Below are 19,880 nucleotides of genomic sequence, written 5' to 3'. Positions count from 1 at the left end.
CAGAAGTATACCCCTCACTGGTGAGATCAGATCACAAACTAATCTCGCTGGAGGTCCTCATCCCACCCCACCTGAAATAAAAAGACCACAGTAAAGAACTTCGAAGCCGACTTCACACTTCTAAAGACTAGTGTGGTCTCCTTTAAGGCCCCGAGCCGGGAAAACAGTACACAAGCCACTGAATCACTTACAAATGCCTTCTACCAGCACCTGCAGGACTGCATGGATAAGGCAATCCCAAGCAAAACAAAGACTCTTTGTACCAAAGGCAAGCATCCAGTCTGGTGGACCCCAGCCATAAACAAACTCTACAACAAAAGGAGGAAGCTACTACAAGATAGAGCAAAATCCTTAAAAGGTAAGACACCCTTGATCACTATAAGTAAAAACTAAGAGCTCTCATAAAATCATCCAAAGCAAATTTTGAGAGAAAAATAGCTAAAGACTCAAAAGACAATCATAAGGCCTTCTTTAGCTATGTTAGAAACCTGGGAGGAAACTCCCAGATATGCTCAGAACTAGTTCAAAATGATGTGAAGATTACTGATCCTATGGACATTGCCAACATACTGGCTGACAGGTTCAGTGCAAACTTCTCCCCTCCCCCAAAAGGAGAGATATCTATACCAAGCGATTGCAGCCCCCAAACATCTCCAACGCCCAAGTGAGAACTGCTCTCTCCAAAGCAAAAAACACAGCATCCATGGGACCTGATGGTGTCCCCGGCTGTGTGCTCCACGAACTCAATGAGGAATTAAACCCACAGCTAGGACAGCTGTTTAATCAAAGTCTTACCTCTGGATCATTACCCAGGGGTGGCGACTGCAACTGTGGTCCCACTTCACAAAGGCGGTGCCTCCACCGACCCTGGAAATTACCGGCCCATTAGCTTGACAAGCCTTATCTGCAAAGCCATGGAGAGGATCATAATGGACCTCTAGACATAGGGAATTTGCATGCTTTGGATCCAACCCAGTTTGGCTTTGTCAAAGGCAGATCATGCCTTTTAAACTTGGTTGACTTTTTTGAAACAGTCACCAAAGCCATTGATGAGGGAAAGGCAGTCCATACAGCCTACCTCGATCTGGCGAAGGCCTTCGATACAATACCCCACTCGGGTATCATTGAAAAACTCATCAGCTTAAATATTAACCCATACATCACAAGATGGGTTGCAAACTGGCTGAGTGACAGAACCCACAGGGTCAGAGTTGCTGGCGCCATGTCAGACTCAAAGCCTGTCACAAGTGGTGTCCCACAGGGCTCAGTCCTGGGCCCACTCTTGTTTGGCATCTACTTCTCCAAGTACAAGCAAACACAGGAGGGTTATGGCTGACAAAGTTTGCAGATGACTGCAAACTGGGCGCCATAGTAGAAAACACATCTGACACAGATATCCTTCAGAAGGGTCTCACAGAAGCGGATAACTGGTGCCAGAGCCATGGCCTAAAGTTAAATGCCAAAAATGCATAGTCATACCCTTCGGGAAAAACAAGGTTACCCTAGCTACCAAATAGGTGGCAATCCACTGAGCACAGAAGAAGTTATCAGGGACCTGGGGACCCAGGTTGATAGTAGTCTGTCATTCGACACCCATGTAGCTAAAGTAGTTAGGAAGACCTTCTACATTGCCCACCTTATCATGAAGGGATTCTCATCTAGATCAAGGGAGGTCATTGTCTCCCTCTACTCATCACTCATCAGACCAATGATTGAGTACAATGCCCCATTCGGAATGTATCTGACCCGACACTTGCAGCAGCTGGAGAGGCCACAAAAGTTCCTCACCAAAAGGATAAAGGGTCTCAAAAATCTGTCCTATGCTGCCCGACTGAAAGAACTCCAGCTCTATTCAGTCGCCACCGCTTGCTCAGAGGTGACCTTTGCCTAACATACAAGGCCATCTCAAACCCAGACTTGATGAATATGCTTCACCTCAAAAATCTAGATCCATCAGAGCCACAAGGGCGGAGACTTAAACCTCGACACGGCTATTAATAGGACGTGCTGGAGGGATAGATTCATCACCCAAAGACTCCTATGCTGTGGAACAAAATCCCGGTATATGTGAGGCAGAGCACCTCGCTGGCCTTGTTCAAGAGAAATCTTGACCAATGGATGGGAGATCGCAGATATACCCCAGGGATTACCTCAGTGTCACTGCTCGACAGAGGCACAGCAAAATAATGGGTATAGTTCCCCATACTAAAGGGGTGGCATAAGCCACAAAACGATGGGCTAGGCTTGTAAATGCCCTCGGGCAGATAGCCTAGTATGAACCTATGAACCTATGAACCTATATATATATATATATATATATATATATATATATATATATATATACTGCGTTATATATATTATACAAATATATACTGTAACTTTTTAATTATTTTACTTACTGATTTACAATATTTAATCTCAATGTGTTTCAATGGATTGTTTTAAACATGGAATTTTTTAATCATATGATTTTGTCTAAACATGTGACTTTTTAATCATGTGACTGAAATACTATATATACGCTCATCCATGCAATTCTCCTGCCATTTGCCTGATGAAGTCCACTGAGTGAAAGTGTTTTTTCACACTTGTGTTTTGGACCCAGAGTTTTTAGCATTTGCGTGCACTTTGACTGAACTGATTTTAGCAACTTGGTGGGTAACTAAACACGTTTTACTGTTCTTGGTTCCAGGCACATCGTTTTTACTATTCTTTGCATTATCTTATTTGTACTGGACTTTTCAACACACTGATACTGATTTGTTTTATCATTTAAACTAAGACAATTATTGATACCAATATTCTTTTGTTCATACTGTGGCATAATCCTTGGAGAAGGTAGAATGCTAAGTGCCAGGCACATACATGCCTGAGACACATATTTAGAGAGATCAGCAACGTCTGTGTTCACATAGTCCAGGGAAGTATGTGTCAGGTGTTTAATGTCTGCGTGGACTATGATAGAACCGTAGTGGTACCTGTGATGTAGTGACTTGAGTGCGTGTGTAACTTGGCAGATCCTGGCTCCAGATAAGCAACTAACTGTTATTTTCTCCTTGATCAGTCTGGTGAGTGGAGCATCTGTGTGCTGTAGAGTGGAGTCCCCTGTGACAGGAGTCCTAGGTAATGGGTTGGCTTGCCTTATGAACTTTGCTCTTGGGGTTCCAGTGGGTGTAGGAGTAAGATTGGTGTTTGGTGCTGCTTTTGTTGAATGCTTTAGTGATTGCTGAGGGTAGGCATTACATTTCTTATAGGCTTAGGAGGTCTTTGAGGTTTGGGAATATTGATTTTTAGTGCCCCAGCATAAGTTGGTCTATACCTGTGTTGTGAACACTATGTGTGGTTGATGTAGTGTGTGTTCTTGACAACCTTGTTTGTATGCAAGATTTTTCACCTCCAGTGAAATTATGTATGTGCATCTCTGCTATACTGTGTTTGTTTTTTAAGGATTAAATGGTTGTCTGTGAACATTTGCTACATTGTCTCAGGAAGTCCATATCTACTAAACTAGCTATGGAGACATTTGTAAATTGCATATCCATGTTGCCCAGACCTGTATTTGAGTGGGGTACTGTAGGTCATGGACTGGGTTATACAGAGGTCTCCCTGGGTGGTCTCTGCGGTTTGGGACTGCACTAAGTTAGATTGTACTAAGATTTGATAGTGCTGCTGTTTATTGTGTCCTTGGTGGTCTTTGGTGTTTGGCACTGCGCTATGTTAGATTGTGCTAAGATGTGATAGTGCTGCTGTTTATTGTGTCCTTGTGTGGTCTCTGAGGTTTGGCACTGCACTACGATAGATTGTGCTAAGATTTGATAGTGCTGCTGTTTGTTGTGTCCTTGGGTGGTCTCTGGGTTTTGACACTGCAATATGTTGCATTGTGCTAAGATTTGGTTGTGCTGCTGTTTATTGTGTCCTTGGGTGGTCTCTGGGGTTTCGCACTGCACTACATTAGATTGTGCTAAGATTTGACAGTGCTGCTGTTTACTGTGTCCTTGGGTGGTCTCTGGGGTTTGGCACTGCGCTACATTAGATTATGCTAAGATTTGATAGTGCTGCTGTTTATTGTGTCCTTGGGTGGTCTCTGGGGTTTTATACTGTTCTATGTTAGACTGTACTAAGATTTGATAGTGCTGCTGTTTATTGTTTCCTTGTGTGGTCTCTGGGGTTTGGGACTGCACTACATTAGATTGTGCTAAGAATTGATAGTGCTGCTGTTTATTGTGTCCTTGGGTGATATCTAGGGTTTGTCACTGCACTAAGTTAGATATTACCAAGATTTGATAGTGCTGCTGTTTATTGTGTCCTTGGGGGGTCTCTGGGGTTTGGGACTGCACTACATTAGATTGTGCTAAGATTTGATAGCCCTACTGTTTATTCTGTCCTTAGGTGGTCTCTGGCGTTTGTGAATGCACTTCATTAGATTGTGCTAATATTTGATAGTGCTGCTGTTTATTGTGTCCTTGGGTGGTCTCTGGGGTTTGGCACTGCACTTCATTAGATTGTGCTAATATTTTATAGTGCTGCTGTTTATTTTGTCCTTGGGTGGTCTCTGGGGTTTGACACTGCACTACGTTAGATTGTGCTAATATTTGATAGTGCTGCTGTTTATTGTGTCCTTGGGTGGTCTCTGGGGTTTGGGACTGCACTACTTTAGATTGTGCTAAGATTTGATAGTGCTGGTGTTTATTGTGTCCTTGGATGGTCTCTGGGGTTTGACACTGCTCTACGACAGATTGTGCTAAGATTTGATAGTGCTGCTGTTTATTGTGTCCTTGGGTGGTCTCTGGGGTTTGGTACAGCACTACGTTAGATTGTGCTAAGATTTGATAGTGCTGCTGTTTATTGTATCCTTGGGTGGTCTCTGGGGTTTGGGACTACACTAAGTTAGATTGTAGTAAGATTTGATAGTGCTGCTGTTTATTGTGTCCTTGGGTGGTCTCTGGGGTTTGGGACTGCACTAGTTTAAATTATGCTAAGATTTGATAGTGCTGCTGTTTATTGTGTCCTTGGGTGGTCTCTGGGGTTTTATACTGCTCTATGTTAGACTGTACTAAGATTTGATAGTGCTGCTGTTTATTGTGTCCTTGGGTGGTCTCTGGGGTTTGGCACTGCACTTCATTAGATTGTGCTAATATTTGATAGTGCTGCTGTTTATTGTGTCCTTGGGTGGTCTCTGGGGTTTGGCACTGCACTTCATTAGATTGTGCTAATATTTTATAGTGCTGCTGTTTATTTTGTCCTTGGGTGGTCTCTGGGGTTTGACACTGCACTACGTTAGATTGTGCTAATATTTGATAGTGCTGCTGTTTATTGTGTCCTTGGGTGGTCTCTGGGGTTTGGGACTGCACTACGTTAGATTGTGCTAAGATTTGATAGTGCTGGTGTTTATTGTGTCCTTGGATGGTCTCTGGGGTTTGACACTGCTCTACGATAGATTGTGCTAAGATTTGATAGTGCTGCTGTTTATTGTGTCCTTGGGTGGTCTCTGGGGTTTGGTACAGCACTACGTTAGATTGTGCTAAGATTTGATAGTGCTGCTGTTTATTGTATCCTTGGGTGGTCTCTAGGGTTTGGGACTACACTAAGTTAGATTGTAGTAAGATTTGATAGTGCTGCTGTTTATTGTGTCCTTGGGTGGTCTCTGGGGTTTGGGACTGCACTAGTTTAAATTATGCTAAGATTTGATAGTGCTGCTGTTTATTGTGTCCTTGGGTGGTCTCTGGGGTTTCGTACTGCTCTATGTTAGACTGTACTAAGATTTGATAGTCCTGCTGTTTATTGTGTCCTTGGGTGGTCTCTGGGGTTTGGCCCTGCACTTCATTAGATTGTGCTAATATTTGATAGTGCTGCTGTTTATTGTGTCCTTGGGTGGTCTCTGGGGTTTGGCACTGCACTTCATTAGATTGTGCTAATATTTTATAGTGCTGCTGTTTATTTTGTCCTTGGGTGGTCTCTGGGGTTTGACACTGCACTACGTTAGATTGTGCTAATATTTGATAGTGCTGCTGTTTATTGTGTCCTTGAGTGGTCTCTGGGGTTTGGGAATGCACTACGTTAGATTGTGCTAAGATTTGATAGTGCTGGTGTTTATTGTGTCCTTGGATGGTCTCTGGGGTTTGACACTGCTCTACGATAGATTGTGCTAAGATTTGATAGTGCTGCTGTTTATTGTGTCCTTGGGTGGTCTCTGGGGTTTGGTACAGCACTACGTTAGATTGTGCTAAGATTTGATAGTGCTGCTGTTTATTGTATCCTTGGGTGGTCTCTGGGGTTTGGGACTACACTAAGTTAGATTGTAGTAAGATTTGATAGTGCTGCTGTTTATTGTGTCCTTGGGTGGTCTCTGGGGTTTGGGACTGCACTAGTTTAAATTATGCTAAGATTGTATAGTGCTGCTGTTTATTGTGTCCTTGGATGGTCTCTGGGTTTGGCACTGCTCTATGTTAGACTGTACTAAGATTTGATAGTGCTGCTGTTTATTGCTTCCTTGTGTGGTCTCTAGAGTTTGGGACTGCACTACATTACATTGTGCTAAGATTTGATAGTGCTGCTGTTTATTGTGTCCTTGGGTGGTCTCTGGGGTTTGTCACTGCACTAAGTTAGATACTACCAAGATTTGATAGTGCTGCTGTTTGTTGTGTCCTTGGGTGGTCTCTGGGGTTTGGCACGTCACTTTGTTAGATTGTGCTAAGATTTGCTAGTGCTGTTGTTTATTGTGCTGTTGGGTGGTCTCTGCGGTTTGGCACTGCACTACTTTAGATTGTGCTAAAAGTTGATAGTGCTGCTGTTTATTGTGTCCTTGGGTGGTCTCTGGGGTTTGGGACTGCACTATGTTAGATTGTGCTAAGATTTGATAGTGCTGCTGTTTATTGTGTCCTTAGGTGGTCTCTGGGGTTTGGCACTGCACTACGTTAGACTGTGCTAAGATTTGATAGTGCTGCTGTTTATTGTGTCCTTGGGTGGTCTCTGGGGTTTGGGACTGCACTACGTTAGATTGTGCTAAGATTTGATAGTGCTGCTGTTTATTGTGTCCTTGGGTGATATCCAGGGTTTGTCACTGCACTAAGTTAGATATTACCAAGATTTGATAGTGCTGCTGTTTATTGTGTCCTTGGGTGGTCTCTGGGGTTTGGGACTGCACTACATTAGATTGTGCTAAGATTTGATAGCCCTACTGTTTATTCTGTCCTTAGGTGGTCTCTGGCGTTTGTGAATGCACTACATTAGATTGTGCTAATATTCAATAGTGCTGCTGTTTATTGTGTCCTTGGGTGGTCTCTGGGGTTTGGCACTGCACTTCATTAGATTGTGCTAATATTTGATAGTGCTGCTGTTTATTGTGTCCTTGGGTGGTCTCTGGGGTTTGGCACTGCACTTCATTAGATTGTGCTAATATTTGATAGTGCTGCTGTTTATTGTGTCCTTGGGTGGTCTCTGGGGTTTGGCACTGCACTTCATTAGATTGTGCTAATATTTTATAGTGCTGCTGTTTATTTTGTCCTTGGGTGGTCTCTGGGGTTTGACACTGCACTACGTTAGATTGTGCTAATCTTTGATAGTGCTGCTGTTTATTGTGTCCTTGGGTGGTCTCTGGGGTTTGGGACTGCACTACGTTAGATTGTGCTAAGATTTGATAGTGCTGGTGTTTATTGTGTCCTTGGATGGTCTCTGGGGTTTGACACTGCTCTACGATAGATTGTGCTAAGATTTGATAGTGCTGCTGTTTATTGTGTCCTTGGGTGGTCTCTGGGGTTTGGTACAGCACTACGTTAGATTGTGCTAAGATTTGATAGTGCTGCTGTTTATTGTATCCTTGGGTGGTCTCTGGGGTTTGGGACTACACTAAGTTAGATTGTAGTAAGATTTGATAGTGCTGCTGTTTATTGTGTCCTTGGGTGGTCTCTGGGGTTTGGGACTGCACTAGTTTAAATTATGCTAAGATTTGATAGTGCTGCTGTTTATTGTGTCCTTGGGTGGTCTCTGGGGTTTCGTACTGCTCTATGTTAGACTGTACTAGGATTTGATAGTGCTGCTGTTTATTGTTTCCTTGTGTGGTCTCTGGAGTTTGGGACTGCACTACATTAGATTGTGCTAATATTCGATAGTGCTGCAGTTTATTGTGTCCTTAGGTGGTCTCTGGGGTTTGGCACTGCACTACGTTAGATTGTGCTAAGATTTGATAGTGCTGCTGTTTTTTGTGTCCTTGGGTGGTCTCTGGGGTTTGGCACTGCACTACGTTAGATTGTGCTAAGACTTGATAGTGCTGCTGTTTTTTGTGTCCTTGGGTGGTCTCTGGGGTTTGGCACGTCACTTTGTTAGATTGTGCTAAGATTTGCTAGTGCTGCTGTTTATTGTGTCGTTGGGTGGTCTCTGCGGTTTGGCACTGCACTACTTTAGATTGTGCTAAAAGTTGATAGTGCTGCTGTTTATTGTGTCCTTGGGTGGTCTCTGGGGTTTGGGACTGCACTACTTTAGATTGTGCTAAGATTTGATAGCCCTACTGTTTATTGTGTCCTTAGGTGGTCTCTGGCATTTGGGAATGCACTACATTAGATTTTGCTAAGATTTGATAGTGCTGCTGTTTATTGTGCCCTTGGGTGGTCTCTGGGGTTTGGCACTGCACTTCATTAGATTGTGCTAAGATTTTATAGTGCTGCTGTTTATTGTCTCCTTGGGTGGTCTGTGGGGTTTGGCACTGCACTATGTTAGATTGTATTAAGATTTGATAGTGCTGCTGTTTATTGTGTCCTTGGGTGGTATCTGGGGTTTCGCACTGCACTACATTAGATTGTGCTAGGATTTTATAGTGCTGCTGTTTATTGTGTCCTTGGGTGGTCTCTGGGGTTTGACACTGCACTACGTTAGATACTACCAAGATTTGATAGTGCTGCTGTTTGTTGTGTCCTTGGGTGGTCTCTGGGGTTTGGCACGTCACTTTGTTAGATTGTGCTAAGATTTGCTAGTGCTGTTGTTTATTGTGCCGTTGGGTGGTCTCTGCGGTTTGGCACTGCACTACTTTAGATTGTGCTAAAAGTTGATAGTGCTGCTGTTTATTGTGTCCTTGGGTGGTCTCTGGGGTTTGGGACTGCACTACGTTAGATTGTGCTAAGATTTGATAGCCCTACTGTTTATTGTGTCCTTGGGTGGTCTCTGGGGTTTGGGACTGCACTAGTTTAAATTATGCTAAGATTTGATAGTGCTACTGTTTATTGTGTCCTTAGGTGGTCTCTGGGGTTTGGCACTGCACTACGTTAGATTGTGCAAAGATTTGATAGTGCTGCTGATGTTCTTCATCTCACATTGCTGCAGTCCTTACACTTGGGTATACCGCTGTCCTCGGTCGGCCCGAATACCAAAGTATATGGCTGACGCCGGTCATGGCGCATTAAACTGACGCCAGGACGTCAGGGTATAAATGCGCATGACCGACGTCATATCCTCAGTCTTTTTTGCCGCGTGGTCCGATGCAGAAGCAACGTTGCGAGTGCAGGTTGGCGTCCTGAGATTTTCCGAAATAGGAGTTTCAGACCGAATCAAAGTTGGCTAAGTACCCCGTTGGGGAATATTTTGGTTTTTTCTTGCCTCAGTATTTTACCGGATGTCAGAAAAAGTAAATAACTGTATTTCTTGTGGGAAGCAGATACCACATAGGGATTACCATAACTTGTGTATACCTTGTTTAGGGCCTGAGCACGACGTTGTTGGGTGTCCCTCTTGTGCTAGGTTTAACAAACGTACAATTAAGAGAAGATTAGATTGTGCCAGATTAGTCTTCGGGAAGCGGTGCAACTACAAAATGCCGTCGGATGCTCCGACGCCCGCTTCTTCGAAAAAGCGCAAGGACAAAGGGACTAGGCCTAGGTTAGAAGAACCGTCCGTTCCTGACGTCGGTTCTTTAGAAGGTTCGGTAGAGCCGGAGGTTCAGACAGATATTTCTTTACAGTCCCAGGGAGAGACTTTACTATTGCAGGATGTGTCCTCTCAGGAGGTAGGCCAGGCTGAAGGGGCCTCTCAGGTAACTGTCCTCCCCTCTCTGCCTAGGGTAGTTAGGCCTTCCCCTACTGTTCCCAAGGCTTCTCCCAGAGGCAGGCCAGGTTTAGCTGGCACTCCTAGTACTTCAGGCCCTGTACACAAGAGACATATGCTTAGGATGGCAGAAGATTTAATTACTATGATTAGGGGTTCTATGCCCCCTCCAGAAAAGAGGCCTAGGGGGGAACCTGAAATTGGAGTTTTAGAACAGGATTCTGATGCTTCGAGTCTTGGCTGAAGATGTGCAGGAGTTTTCCCATATTCTGATTCTGAGGTGGATGACTCTACTCCTTCTGCTTCTCCTCCTGAGGATTTTTCATTCTCAGAGACTTTACATTCCATGAGGGAGCATTTTAAATGGGAAGGTCAGGATTTCTCTGATTCTAGGAAAAGGCTTAGGGAATTTTTGTTTTTACCCCAGCATAGGCCTTTAGCTATACCTCCTGTTCTCACTGTGGTGGAAGATGTTTTTACAGAGGCCTCTCTTAATCCTGATTCTTTGCCTCCCGCTCCTGTTAAGCCAGACAGGTATTATAGGGTGCCTGAAGCTCATAAGTACCTTTTCAAGAGCCCTAGGGTGGACCCAGAGATTGTTTCACAGGGACCTAAGGGGGTTAAGGCTTCTGTGGTTAAAAACCCGGTCCCTCCGGATAAAGAGGCTAGGGCCTTGGACAGATGGGGAAAGAAAGTTTATACTTCTTCCACTTTAGCCATGAGGGCTTTGAATTGCCAATTCCACATGCTGAGATATCAAAACTATCTTCTTTCACAATTAAAGTCTAAGGTAGATGCTCTGGCAGAAGGTATTGAATGTAAGGAGTTACAAGATCTAGTGCATGTTTCTGAACAGGTGGGAAAGCATTCCTTGCAATGTGGTTTTGATGCTGTGCAGGCCTCTTCGAGGGTGGCTGCCACTGGTTCTGTGATACGCAGGCACGCCTGGCTAAGGGATCAAAATTTAGCTGAGCATGTTAAGGCAAGGATCTTGGATGCTCCTTTGCAATCTGATGTGTTGTTTGGTTCTCCTGTTGAGGCAGTTTTAAAGAAAATGGAAGACAAAGCTAAGTCTATGCACACTGTTAAAGATTTTTTACAGGTTCAGCCTCCAAAGTTTAGTAGAAATTGGCCAACCAAGGGGTGGACATATCCTTCTTATGATTCCCAGTCTAGGGGTAGGTCTAGGCGTGGTAGAGGCAGAGCTCAGGGCTCTTTTAGATCTAGAATAGGGGGTTCACCTGCACAGTCTTCCGGTGAGGGCAGGGGTCAGCCCTTTCGTAGACAAACCCAATGACCTACCTTTTCAACTGCCAGAACCTTCCCGTCTGGCAGCACCTTTGGGAGGAAGACTGGCACTTTTCAAGGAAAACTGGAGTTTAATTACCCAAGACAGATGGGTATTGGACATCATTCACCACGGTTACAGGTTTTATTTCCATACCCTGCCCCCTTTCAGAGGCATGCCAGACATTCCTCCTCAACACAGACTAGAAGCTTACAGACAAATTTCTCTGTTACTACAGATAGGGGCCATACAACCGGTGCCTATGACAGAAAGGGGCCTAGGTTTTTATTCTCGCCTATTCCTAGTGCCAAAAAAGGGGAACACGTGGAGACCAATTTTGGATTTATCTATCCTCAACACCTTTCTGGACATACCCAAGTTCAAGATGCTGACATTACAACAGCTTTTACCTCTACTGGGCAAGGATCACTGGATGGTAACTTTGGATCTCAAGGAGGCTTATCTTCATGTTCCTATCACACTAAGTTGCAGGAAGTATCTGCGTTTTCGAGCTGGAAATTCTCATTATCAGTTCTCTGCATTGCCCTTTGGCTTATCTACTGCGCCCAGCGTATTCACAAAAGTTCTGGCTCCAGTGATAGCTTTCTTCAGATTGAGAGGAATACAGATCTACCCTTATTTGGACGATTGCCTGATTCTGGCTCAAGGAAGGACGAGCTTCTTCAGCATTTGAAATATGTGATAGCAGTGCTAAGATGCCTGGGGTATTCTGTGAACGAAACAAAGTCCAGTCTAGTACCCTCTCAAGACATGTGCTTTCTGGGTGTGAGACTGAATACAGCAACCCAGATGGCTTTTTTGACCCCGGACAAACAAAAGAATCTTTCCCTTTACTTCCAACAACTATCACATCAGTCCGGGCTGACTGCAAGGACAGTCCTTCAAGCCTTAGGGTTCATGGCATCTTGTATTCTGGTGCTTCCCAATGCCAAACTGCATATGAGGAAGCTACAATGGTATCTCAAAAATCTATGGACGCAGCACTGCCAGGATCTGGACACTGTCATTCAAATAATACCTTGCATCCAGAAGGAATTTTTGTGGTGGGCTCAGCAATGTCACCTAAACAAGGGACTTTCTGTGACCCGGCCAGAGGCGAGTCAGATTCTAACAACAGATGCCTCGGACAAAGCTTGGGGAGCTCATCTCAATGGAAAGTGGATACAGGACAAGTGGCCTGTCAGACTGCAGCATCTACATATCAACTTGAAGGAGATGTTGGCAGTCCAGTTTGCATTAATGGCCTTCAAGGATTTACTTCTCCCAGGACAGGTGCTGATTCTAACAGACAACACAACAGTCATGTGGTACATCAACAAACAAGGGGGAACACATTCTTACCCTCTATGCAGACAAGCAATGATTTTGTGGGACACTGCTCTCAGTTTACAACTAAATCTCCAGGCAAGGTTTCTGCCGGGAGTGCAGAATTCCTTAGCAGATGTGTTAAGCAGGCAAATCATGGATCCCCATGAGTGGCAATTGGATCTTCATGTATTTCAGCAATTGACAGTGTCATGGGGAACTCCAGACATAGATCTGTTCGCTTCTCCTCTAAACCACCAGCTGCCAAAGTTTTGCACAAAAAGGATTCATCACACAGCTTGGAAAGTGGATGCTCTTTCTTTCAGTTGGAAAAATCTTCATGTGTATGCCTTTCCGCCTCTTCCTCTCCTCCTAAAGGTACTTCTAAAGGTCAGACAGGACAAACCAAGAATGATCCTGATAGCTCCAGATTGGCCTCGACAACACTGGTACCCATTGCTGAGAGGTCTGGTAAGGAAACCACCTTGGCCCTTGCCTTTGATTCCACACCTGTTGTCCCAAAAGGACGGTCATCTACTCAATATCAAGCTTCACTCTCTGCATCTCACAGCATGGCATATCCTGTTTTGACCCATAGCAGGCCTCAACTTCCTCAACAAGTTTTGAAGGTGATTATGGAAGCTAGAAGACCTAGTACAAGGAAAGTGTATGCAGACAAATGGAAGAGATTTGTGTTTTGGAGTGCAGCAAAGGATGCGGACGTTTCTGAGCCTAATTTGACTATGGCTCTTCTATATCTTACTGAATTATTGGACAAAGGTTTGTCCTTCTCTTCCATTAAGATTCATGCTGCAGCAATTTTAGCTCACTACGACTGTGATCCACCATTGTTTTCTCATCCTTTGTTCAAGCAATTTCTTAGAGGGGCAAAGAACATAAGACCCCCACGTAGAGCTCCTACTCCTGCTTGGGACCTCAATTATGTGTTGGAAAAACTCACTCTACAACCTTTTGAGCCTGCAGCTACTGCTGAGTTGAAATATTTGTCATGGAAGACTGCTTTTTTGTTGGCCATTACCTCTGCAAGAAGGGTTTCTGAATTGCAGGCCCTTATGGCGGTTGAGCCTTTCTTGATTTTCCATAAGGATAGGGTATCTTTACGTACTAATCCTTCCTTCATGCCTAAGGTGGTTTCAAGTGTGTCTTTAAACCAAACTATTCATTTACCAACCTTTTATGCAGAACCCCAAAATAGGGGGGAAAAGATTTTGCATACTTTAGATGTGCACAGGCAGTTACGCTATTACTTAAACAGGACTAAGGATTTCAGGCAGTCTCAGCAGTTGTTTGTTTCTTTTGCTTTGTGTTCTCAGGGCAAGCCTGTGTCAAAACAAACTATTTCCAAGTGGATTGGGTTTTGCATTGCTTTTTGTTATTCCCATCATGGCAAGGAGATTCCAACAGGGATTAGACCTCATTCCACTAGGGCTACTGCCACTTCTACAGCCTTTCTAAGGGGGGTGGCAACTAAGGATATTTTGGAGGCAGCTACTTGGAGTTCAGTACATACTTTCTCTAAGCATTACCACCTTCCACTCTACTCTAAATCTAGGGCTGGTTTTGCCACTGCTATTTTACAGGGCATTTTGGCAGCTCCTGCTTCTCTATGATTTGCCATCCTCCCTTACCTCTGCTTTGGGAATCTACCCAAGTGTAAGGACTGCAGCAATGTGAGATGAAGAACATAGTACAGTTTTGTACCTACCATAAATGTAGATGTTCGAAGATCCACATTGCTGCAGTCCAATTTACCCTCCCTCCTTCCCCTCTGTGTGTAGGGGTGGTTGTGTGGATAGGTTTGTCCCTAGTATATTTGTAAAAAGTTGTACATAGTTTTGGTGCAGGGGTGTTTAGTGTTTGGTGGTTTTTTGATTTTACCCTGTTTAGGGTCTTCTGACATCTGGGGCAAGAAAAGACTGAGGATATGACGTCGGTCATGCGCATTTATACCCTGACGTCCTGGCGTCAGTTTAATGCGCCATGACCGGCGTCAGCCATATACTTTGGTATTCGGGCCGACCGAGGACAGCGGTATACCCAAGTGTAAGGACTGCAGCAATGTGGATCTTCGAACATCTACATTTATGGTAGGTACAAAACTGTACTTTTATTGTGTCCTTGGGTGGTCTCTGGGGTTTGGGACTGCACTATATTCTAAGATTTGATAGTGCTGCTGTTTATTGTGTCCTTGTGTGGTCTCTGGGGTTTGACACTGCACTACATTAGACTATGCTAAGATTGTATAGTGCTGCTGTTTATTGTGTCTTTGGATGGTTTCTGGGGTTTGGGACTGCACTGTGTTAGACTGTACTAAGATTTGATAGTGCTGCTGTTTACTGTGTCCTTGGGTGGTCTCTGGGGTTTGGCACTGCGCTACATTAGATTATGCTAAGATTTGATAGTGCTGCTGTTTATTGTGTCCTTGGGTGGTCTCTGGAGTTTGGGACTGCACTACATTAGATTGTGCTAAGATTTGACAGTGCTGCTGTTTACTGTGTCCTTGGGTGGTCTCTGGGGTTTGGCACTGCGCTACATTAGATTATGCTAAGATTTGATAGTGCTGCTGTTTATTGTGTCCTTGGGTGGTCTCTGGGGTTTTATACTGCTCTATGTTAGACTGTACTAAGATTTGATAGTGCTGCTGTTTATTGTGTCCTTGGGTGGTCTCTGGGGTTTGGGACTGCACTACATTAGATTGTGCTAAGACTTGATAGTGCTGCTGTTTATTGTGTCCTTGGGTGATATCTAGGGTTTGTCACTGCACTAAGTTAGGTATTACCAAGATTTGATAGTGCTGCTGTTTATTGTGTCCTTGGGTGGTCTCTGGGGTTTGGGACTGCACTACATTAGATTGTGCTAAGATTTGATAGCCCTACTGTTTATTCTGTCCTTAGGTGGTCTCTGGCGTTTGTGAATGCACTTCATTAGATTGTGCTAATATTTGATAGTGCTGCTGTTTATTGTGTCCTTGGGTGGTCTCTGGGGTTTGGCACTTCACTTCATTAGATTGTGCTAATATTTTATAGTGCTGCTGTTTATTTTGTCCTTGGGTGGTCTCTGGGGTTTGACACTGCACTATGTTAGATTGTGCTAATATTTGATAGTGCTGCTGTTTATTGTGTCCTTGGGTGGTCTCTGGGGTTTGGGACTGCACTACGTTAGATTGTGCTAAGTTTTGATAGTGCTGGTGTTTACTGTGTCCTTGGATGGTCTCTGGGGTTTGACACTGCTCTACGATAGATTGTGCTAAGATTTGATAGTGCTGCTGTTTATTGTGTCCTTAGGTGGTCTCTGGGGTTTGGTACAGCACTACGTTAGATTGTGCTAAGATTTGATAGTGCTGCTGTTTATTGTATCCTTGGGTGGTCTCTGGGGTTTGGGACTACACTAAGTTAGATTGTAGTAAGATTTGATAGTGCTGCTGTTTATTGTGTCCTTGGGTGGTCTCTGGGGTTTGGGACTGCACTAGTTTAAATTATGCTAAGATTTGATAGTGCTGCTGTTTATTGTGTCCTTGGGTGGTCTCTGGGGTTTGGCACTGCACTAAGTTAGATATTACCAAGATTTTATAGTGCTGCTGTTTATTGTGTCCTTGGGTGGTCTCTGGCATTTGTGAATGCACTACATTAGATTGTGCTAATATTCGATAGTGCTGCTGTTTATTGTGTCCTTGGGTGGTCTCTGGGGTTTGGCACTGCACTTCATTAGATTGTGCTAATATTTGATAGTGCTGCTGTTTATTGTGTCCTTGGGTGGTCTTTGGGGTTTGGGACTGCACTACGTTAGATTGTGCCAAGATTTGATAGTGCTGCTGTTTATTGTGTCCTTGGGTGGTCTGTGGGGTTTGGGACTGCACTACGTTCTCAGATTGGATAGTGCTGCTGTTTATTGTGTCCTTGGGTGGTCTCTGGGGTTTGGCACTGCACTTCATTAGATTGTGCTAATATTTTATAGTGCTGCTGTTTATTTTGTTCTTGGGTGGTCTCTGGGGTTTGACACTGCACTACATTAGATTGTGCTAAGATTTGCTAGTGCTGCTGTTTATTGTGTCGTTGGGTGGTCTCTGCGGTTTGGCACTGCACTACTTTAGATTGTGCTAAAAGTTGATAGTGCTGCTGTTTATTGTGTCCTTGGATGGTCTCTGGGGTTTGGGACTGCACTACTTTAGATTGTGCTAAGATTTGATAGCCCTACTGTTTATTGTGTCCTTAGGTGGTCTCTGGCATTTGGGAATGCACTACATTAGATTTTGCTAAGATTTGATAGTGCTGCTGTTTATTGTGCCCTTGGGTGGTCTCTGGGGTTTGGCACTGCACTTCATTAGATTGTGCTAAGATTTTATAGTGCTGCTGTTTATTGTCTCCTTGGGTGGTCTGTGGGGTTTGGCACTGCACTATGTTAGATTGTATTAAGATTTGATAGTGCTGCTGTTTATTGTGTCCTTGGGTGGTATCTGGGGTTTGGCACTGCACTTCATTAGATTGTGCTAAGATTTGATAGTGCTGCTGTTTATTGTGTCCTTGTGTGGTCTCTGGGGTTTGGCACTGCACTACATTAGATTGTGCTAGGATTTGATAGTGCTGGTGTTTATTGTGTCCTTGGGTGGTCTCTGGGGTTTGACACTGCACTATGTTAGATTGTGCTAAGATTTGATAGTGCTGCTGTTTGTTGTGTCCTTGGGTGGTCTCTGGGGTTTGACACTGCACTACATTAGATTGTGCTAGGATTTGATAGTGCTGCTGTTTATTGTGTCCTTGGGTGGTCTCTGGGGTTTGACACTGCACTATGTTAGATTGTGCTAAGATTTGATAGTGCTGCTGTTTGTTGTGTCCTTGGGTGGTCTCTGGGGTTTGACACTGCACTACATTAGATTGTGCTAGGATTTGATAGTGCTGCTGTTTATTGTGTCCTTGGGTGGTCTCTGGGGTTTGACACTGCACTACATTAGATTGTGCTAGGATTTGATAGTGCTGCTGTTTATTGTGTCCTTGGGTGGTCTCTGGGGTTTGGGACTGCACCACATTAGATTGTGCTAAGATTTCCTAGTGCTGCTGTTTATTGTGTCCTTGGGTGGTCCCTGGGGTTTGGGACTGCACCACATTACATTGTGCTAAGATTTGCTAGTGCTGCTGTTTATTGTGTCCTTGGGTGGTCCCTGGGGTTTGGGACTGCACCACATTACATTGTACTAAGATTTGATAGTGCTGCTGTTTATTGTGTCCTTTGGTGGTCTCTGGGGTTTGGGACTGCACCACATTAGATTGTGCTAAGATTTGATAATGCTGCTTTTTAATGTACAAACTAGCTGCTCAAGCTTCTATCAGCACAGTGGCTTTTTTAAGTACACTAAATTATAGGTTTCAATTTTAAGGAAACTTGTATAAATAGAATTTACTTTCTCTGCATTTTTTCAGTACAGAGCACTGCTAGCCTCTTGAAGTTGTAACACCAAGAGATATTGCTTGTGAGTGTAATGCTACAGCAAAACTATCTTGACATGGCAATTTCAACAATTAGCAGCCTTTAGAATGATTTAATTGCAAAATCAATAAACATATAATAAACATAAAGCAGTAGCAGTCTAAGCAGTTAACTGAAGTGCAAAACAAATAAAATAAATTTCTTATCCAGCAAGAATGGAGCAGGATTAACTCAGAACTCTCTCAGAGTGCGGCTAGGGTTCTAAACAGATGGGACATCTGAGAAAATGAGCAGGAGACACTTTGTAGTAAGGGAGGTTTACTCAACTCCTATACTGATGTGCTGAGTGGGCACTCTGTATTACGGATATATGGAAAACAATGGGTGAGAAAGTACTTAAGTAGGTTACACAACAGGCTGTAGAAATGAAATAGAGGAGGGAAGGACTTTGAAAGACATATTACTTTCATTGGTGGAAGCTAGAGACACAGCCATTTCAAAAATGACAAGAAAAGGATGACAGGATTGGGAAACGATTCAATCTGCAGCTGACGTCCTGCGGTGATAATTTCAGGTACTTTTAGTGTAATACGTCAGTTGGGGGGCAGACTCAAAAAAACCCAAAAGAAAACGGGTAAAACAGTTGCAAGGTAAACAGAAATGCACTGTATTGCAACTTTAATCAGGCATATACAGCCATAAAAATGGTGAAGCACACTGTGATGCTCTTGCAATGGCCTTGTAATCAAGGATCCTCAATCCTCCCCACTAACACCAGTGAGGGACTTACACATTGGGAGGATGACAAGTACACACACAGTAAAGTACAATTTCCCTTAAGAGCACACAGAAATCACAGTCAGTCTGGGGCTGGTTTCTGCCTCTCTTTCCATATCCCCAGTAAGACTCCCCACTAGCACAGCTATAGGTTTAAGATCTCAGCTGAGTGGTCAAATCAAATCCTCCAGCACCTTCTCTTTCCAACCAGTGCTTCATGTCCCTGCCCAAGTAGCTGACACACACACATACTTTGAGATTTGATTTATATACAAACACACAGACACTCCTGGGGAAGGCTGGCACAGGTTTACTAGCTATGCCCCCCTTCTGCCCAGACTATAAGGTAGTAATCACTGCCACCAACCAGCTCTTTATCGGCTACTATAAGGCCCTTCCCAAAGGGTGACCAATTCTACTGTGTAATGTTACTATTAGCCAAATGGTGTGACCAAACTTAGGCTATTCAAGAGTGCTCTATATAGTGTCACCAAATACATGTGCAAGTACTGTAGGACCATATATGTGCAAGTACTGTAAGAGCTTAAATATCTTTAAACAAACCAGCCACAATTAAAAGGTTTAAATATATTTAATAATAAATAATAAAAGCAGAACACCATACTCAGTAACTCAACACACTGACAACTGAGTTCAGAATCACAGGAACTATTTTAAAACAACATAGTAGGACAGTCTCACATAAATACAGAAAAAATCTAGACTAATCTTACTATGTTCCTATCTTTCTGTAAGAGAAACTGTGTTCTAAATAACTTACTTACAGAGCCAGGCAAGAAGTGCTGATGAGAGAATGTTTAAATAACAATGGTCACTGCTGTAGGTAAAACGCTGGGGTTAATGAAATAAGCGTTTAGTCAATAAAAATGATGAATAACCCCAGTGTAGGCAGACTCAGCTCCTTCAATGATAATGTCCCAAATAGATTGGAGTACCAATAAACTGTTTATTGAAAAAGTAAAATAAAAGATTTTACTTTTTCAATAAACAGTTTATT

The sequence above is a fragment of the Protopterus annectens genome, chromosome 11.part0 (assembly GCF_019279795.1).
Source record: "Protopterus annectens isolate FY-2018-M chromosome 11.part0, PAN1.0, whole genome shotgun sequence".
Taxonomy (NCBI): Eukaryota; Metazoa; Chordata; order Ceratodontiformes; family Protopteridae; genus Protopterus; species Protopterus annectens.
This window is presented reverse-complemented; position numbering follows the sequence as displayed.